Source organism: Panthera onca, chromosome C2, assembly GCF_046562875.1.
Source record: "Panthera onca isolate mPanOnc1 chromosome C2, mPanOnc1 haplotype 2, whole genome shotgun sequence".
Taxonomy (NCBI): domain Eukaryota; kingdom Metazoa; phylum Chordata; class Mammalia; order Carnivora; family Felidae; genus Panthera; species Panthera onca.
The window spans coordinates 147,944,115-147,949,620 of record NC_138347.1 but is presented as its reverse complement, the minus strand read 5'-3'; the positions used below and the strand labels follow the sequence as shown (position 1 = coordinate 147,949,620).

General features: G+C 47.3%; 1 non-coding gene across 1 annotated transcript; it reads left to right on the top strand.

The window, feature by feature from the left end:
- Positions 1 to 3,836: 3,836 nt before the first annotated feature.
- TRNAQ-UUG (transfer RNA glutamine (anticodon UUG)) lies at positions 3,837 to 3,921 on the top strand. Its single transcript has one exon. It is a non-coding gene; the product is annotated as a tRNA-Gln (tRNA).
- The last annotated feature ends 1,585 nt before the right edge of the window (positions 3,922 to 5,506 follow it).

Sequence of the window (5,506 nt, the reverse complement as noted above, 5' to 3'; positions counted from 1 at the left end):
TTTCCAGAGCGGCTGCACCACTTTGCATCCCCATATTTCCTCTTTAAAACATTATCCTCGGGGCACCTGGGTGGCTCAGCTGGTTGGGCCTCCAATTCTTGATTTTGGCTCAGGTCGTGATCTCACGGTTCGTGAGATCCAGCCCCACATCGGGCTTTGCACTGACATCTTCAGAGCCTGCTTAGGATTCTCTTGTCTCCCTCCTTCTCTGCTCTTCCCCCACTCTCTCTCTCTCAAAATAAATAAACATAAAAAAGAATAAAACATTATCCAGGTTTTCCTGTAGAAAACCATTTCTTTTTTTTTATTCTCAACCACATGCTTTACATGGGATTGATCCTACCCTCAGTTCTAGGGCTGGACCCTGACTGACTCAAATCACTGTGTGGGCACTTGCCTGGCTTAAGAAAAGGTATATAACCCAACTGGCACCAGTGAGAGACAAAAATATTTGTTGGGGCCATTTTGCCACCACAGAAGAAGAAAGCCTAAAGCTGCCAGAGGAAAGGTAGTTGGTATAATGAGAATAAATCTAAAAACATAGAGGGAAACAATTTTCCATGGTGACATCATTTGGGCCCTGACTCACGCTGCTCCTGAAGCCAGCCTTGCCTTGGATATTTTGATTCTATGAGCCAACATAGTCCATTTATTATTAAGACAGTTTGGGATTTTGGAGGTTTTAAGGGGGAGATTGGTTTTGTTTGGCTTTGATTTTTGTCATATGAAACACATGATCCTTACCTAATGTGTTCTCTTTTTAATGGGATTTGGATTTATCCATTTTCAGACCACTGTCTGAAAGGATGAATCTAGGCTCCAGTAAATCATTTTTTTAAAACAACTATTTGCTCCTAAAAAGCACTTAACACAAATTGCTGGCGAGAGAGAGCTTCGCATTATTTGAAAATTACAGCTATATTTTTCTTGGCCCCTAATCAGAACTGAGTACCCTGACCGCTCTTTCTTGATATTTTCCTTTGGTAAAAATGAGCTTCGATTTATGGGTGTGGCGGATGGGTCCAACTAGGAGACAGAAGACTATAATAGGTTGACTAGGGGAAGTTGTACATAAGGAAGTATTTGCTATGATGCAAGAGTAACCGTAAGGCAAACGGAAATTATACGGTACCCTAAGGCCGAGGGAGCATACCCGAGGAAGGCCAGACTGGGAAGGTGTTTACATCTCGTTGGAGAAGGTATGGTTCATTCAGCCCAGAGGACAACAGAGAGTTTGTGGTTCGGCGAGGCCAACGCTGGTCTGCAGCTGCCGGGAAACCATAGGTCACCCTCTGGAATGCAGCCTAGTGAAAGGTGGCATGGGCGGGCAGTGGGAGTCTGGCCAGGGGCAGGAGCCCTTCAGGACATGCCAGCTACACGGGAGCTTTGGTTTCCAAGTCAAACGGGTTACGGGAAGGTTATTGCCAGGCCAAAGCTACACTGTCAAGGAGAGACTGTGTTCCCGGCCCGTGGCTGGGGCGGGCCCTGTCAGATGTCCTCAAACCCATACGGCCTAGCGGGGTGGACTCCAGAAAAAGCAGGAAGCGACTCGTCCTCCTGCAGTGTCCTCCCAGTTTCCTCTGCGGAGAAAGCTTGATTATCACCGGGAGAGATGCTTCGAAGAATTCTAAATTGATGACCAACACGGTGTTTTTCAAAGGGCACACCGCTGTCCGACCCTTCAGGTACTATTTGGAGGAGCGGTGCAGGGAGGAAGACAGAAGCAGACGGATCTCACTCACCCCGACTCTGAGAGGGGCTAAGGGTTTCCTGAAAGGGTGGAGCTCAGCCTAGGGAGGTCCCTACTAGAATGTGTTCTGTGCACTAGAATGAATCCAAAAAAAAAAAAAAAAAAAAAAAGTGGGATGTGCTGTGCTAAGCAAAGGGGCACAATTTATTTGCTGTCAGACACTTCACAGCCTTCAGTGTGCTCGTGTGTAATGAATTTCCCCCCAGACACTTGAATTTTAATCCTTTTCCCTTCAGGCCTGGCTAACCTATAAGGACGCCTAGAGCAGGTCAGTTTTTCTCAAAAGGCCCACAAGAATCTCCTTCCTTCTTCTCCTCTTCCTCTTCTCTTTCTTCATCTTCTTTTTTAAGTGTTTATTTCTTTATTTTGAGAGAGAGAGGGGGTGTGTGAGAGGGGTAGGGACAGAGAGAGAGAGAGAGAGGAAGAATTCCAAGCAGGCTCCACCTGGTCAGCATAGAGCCTGATGTGGGGCTCGAACTCACAAAACTGTGAGATCATGACCTGAGCCGAAATCAAGAGTCGGATGCTTAACCGACTGAGCCACCCAGGCACCCCTCTCCCCTTTCTTTTTAAAGTAAGTAGCGACCAAGAGCCAATTGCAACTAAATGAAGTGGTAAGTACAGCCAGGACCCCTAGCTGGTGCCGTCAGTGTCCCACAGCATCCTCGGTTTCTTCACCACCCCCTGCACACAAGCTCCCAGCCTAAGTCTTTGGTGTCTTCGTCCTAGAATGGCCCTCGGGCTGCCAGAAGCCTCATTGCAAACACCTGGCAGTTCACAAGCGTCCTTCCCCCCCCCTCCCCCGCCCCAAGTCCTTAACTCTGGTGGAAGTGAGCCAGAATGGCCCTCAGTGGGATTTGGCTTGCTCTTACGCTGCAGCATGGGCCTCGTCCCCTGTCTGTCCCACCGTCTGGTCCCTCCGGGTTTGTCCTGGGAGCGCTTCCTGGTATGTCACTTTCACAAGCATCCTAGTCCCAGGGTCTCTTTCTGGGAAATTCAGACGTTCCTATTTAACAGGAGAAATTGAGAGGTAAATTACCCAAGCTCTAAATAAATAACTAAATAGATGATAGATGGGTAGGTAGGTAGCTGGAAGACAGATAAAATATAAATAAAGTGACACTGAGATTTTAAGTTTTATTTTCTTTATTTTGAGAGAGAGAGAGTGCGGGTGTGCGTGCAGGGGCAGGAAGAGGGGAGAGAGAGGGGGAGAGAGAGATTAGGAGAGAGAGAATCTCAAGCAGGCTTTGCACTGCCTGCCCAGAGCCTGACACGGGGCTCGATTTCACAAACCCTGAGATCATGACCTAAGCCGAATTAAAGAGTCAGACACTTAACCAACTGAGCCGCCCCGGTTCCCCAACACTGAGACAGAAACCTGGCTTTCTTCTGATTCTCAAATCTGCATGCCTGACCGTAATATTCAATACCGCTTCATGAAACAAGGTCATCCATTAACGTAGAAGTGTCTCCAGAGAAGGACAGCTCTGGGAAAAGGAAGGGCCAGTCACATCGAGTCAGCCACCTGTGTATCCCCGATGCCAGGGTGCTCTAAAGTTAATTCTCTGAGGGAAGACTATACTGTACTAAGCTTCACTTCCCCCTCCCTGTGGGACCCAGCAATCTCCAAGCATCAGGAACTGATACCTGGCTATGATAAACTTTTCAGTACGCCATGATGGAAAGGGGAAAAAAATGTCAATATGGTAAATTTTGCATGATACCAAATGTATTCAGTTTAAAGGATTCTTCTTTACTCTGAGATTACGTCCTTTGTACACTTTTAATGTTTAAATATCTTTTTTTACATAAGATAGTAATAGTAAAAGTAGATAGCAGTTGATTTTTTAAAATGTTTATTTATTTTGAGAGAGAGAGAGAGAGCACAAACAGGAAAGGGCAGAGAGAGAGAGAGAGAGAGAGTATCCCAAACAGGTTCTGTGCTGTCAGCACAGAACCCAACACTGGGCTTGAACTCACAAACCGTGAGATCATGACCCGAGCCGAGATTCAGAGTCAGACGCTTAACTGACTGAGCCACCCAGGTGCCACACAGTTGATTTTTTTTTTTAAATGGTCTAGGGGTGCCTGGGTGGCTCAGTTGGTTGAGCGCCTGACTTTGGCTCAGGTCATGGTCTCACGGTTCATGAGTTCGAGCCTCATATCAGGCTCTCTGTGCTCAGTGCCGAGCCCACTTTGGTTCCCCTGTCCCTGTCTGCCCCTGCCCCTCCCCTGTTTGCGTTCTGTCTTTCTCTCTCAAAAATAAACAAACATTAAAAAATTTTAAAATAAAAAAATGGCCTAATGTGACAATATTAAATTTGTTAACCTTGTCATTACAGATTTTTTTAAGGCAGGGGTGGGAGTTGCGGGGCAATTTTATTCATCTTAAAATTCAGTTATCTATAATTTCATGTCCTGGGAGGGGCTGGTAGGGCTAGGATCTGCAGGTGTCAGACAGCCTTCTTATTTGAGCAGAACTCTTCCTTAATTGTGATCACCAGTGTTAATCAGGATTGCTTTGGTGGCCAGTGACAGAAGCCCAGTGATCTTAGACAAAAAGTGATTTTGCAAGGTTCTCATCACTTCAAGAAGGTCCTGGTCGGCCTCACGGACGATGGAACTAAGTGCTCCAAAACCACCGTGTGACTCTCCAGCTTTCCGGGCACACCAGTTATGTTTTGCTATGTAGCAACCTACTCCACAATTTAGCAGCTGAAAACAATGACAGTCATTTATGATGATTGTGAATCTGCAATTTGGGACAGGGCTCGGCCGAGAAGGGAAGTCTCATCTCTGCTTCGTGTGGTATCAGCGGGAGACCTCAACTAAGGGTTGGGAGGTCTGCTTCTAAGAGAGTTCAGTCAGGCTGACAAGTTGGTGCTGTCCCCTGGAAAGTCTTTCTCCGGGTGTCTCTCTGTGTGGGCCTATCCGCGTAGCTCCTCATAGCGTGAGAGCCAGATGTCAAGGACAAGCCTCAGGGCGAGAACCAGAGGAAGCTGTATTGCCTCTGCGAGCTGGCCTCAAAGTCAGATCGTATCACTCTGCCTTTTCTAACAGTGGTGGCAGTCACAGAGGCCCCCTCGTTTCAGAGGATGGGGATAGTCATCAACTCCATCTCTTGATAGGGAGTAGCCAGGCTCTAGAAAAGTGGGTGGGATGAGAAATACTTCTGTGGCCATTTTTTTTGTAAACACAATCTGCCACAACATGTATTGTCTTCATTCCCTTGGGTAGGTTTCTGCCAGGTATGGACAACATGGCCATTCATGATCTTCAGGCTCCAAGCTTTAGCCCCTACTCTTGCCTTTGGCCCCATTTGAGGTGGACCTTTGCACCAATTACAGCAGTAAGAGATTGAATAATGTGGTTTGGCTTATTTCGAGTCAGGGACCTACCGCTCTACCAATCACTGTGGCCTAAGGGGCGAGCGTGGGATTAGGGATAAGACAGGGGCGAGGCACAGAGCCACAGGAGGGGAGGAGTGCTATCATGAGCTGACAACCGCCACAGGCAAGAAGTCCCGACTTTAAGATATGCTCTCTTGGAGGACTTGGCTATAAAGGCTGCCCTTCCCGTCCTTCAGTGGGGGACCAGGCATGCGGCCAGGGCCCTGATAAATGGGCTCCCTGTTTGCAACCCTCAGAGAAGACTTGTATTACTTTATAGACCCAATTCTGAGAATATAACTACAGCTTTGGGTGGAAGTTGTAAGAGATTTATGTCTAAAGAAACAAACCCAGCAGGCTTAGCAAT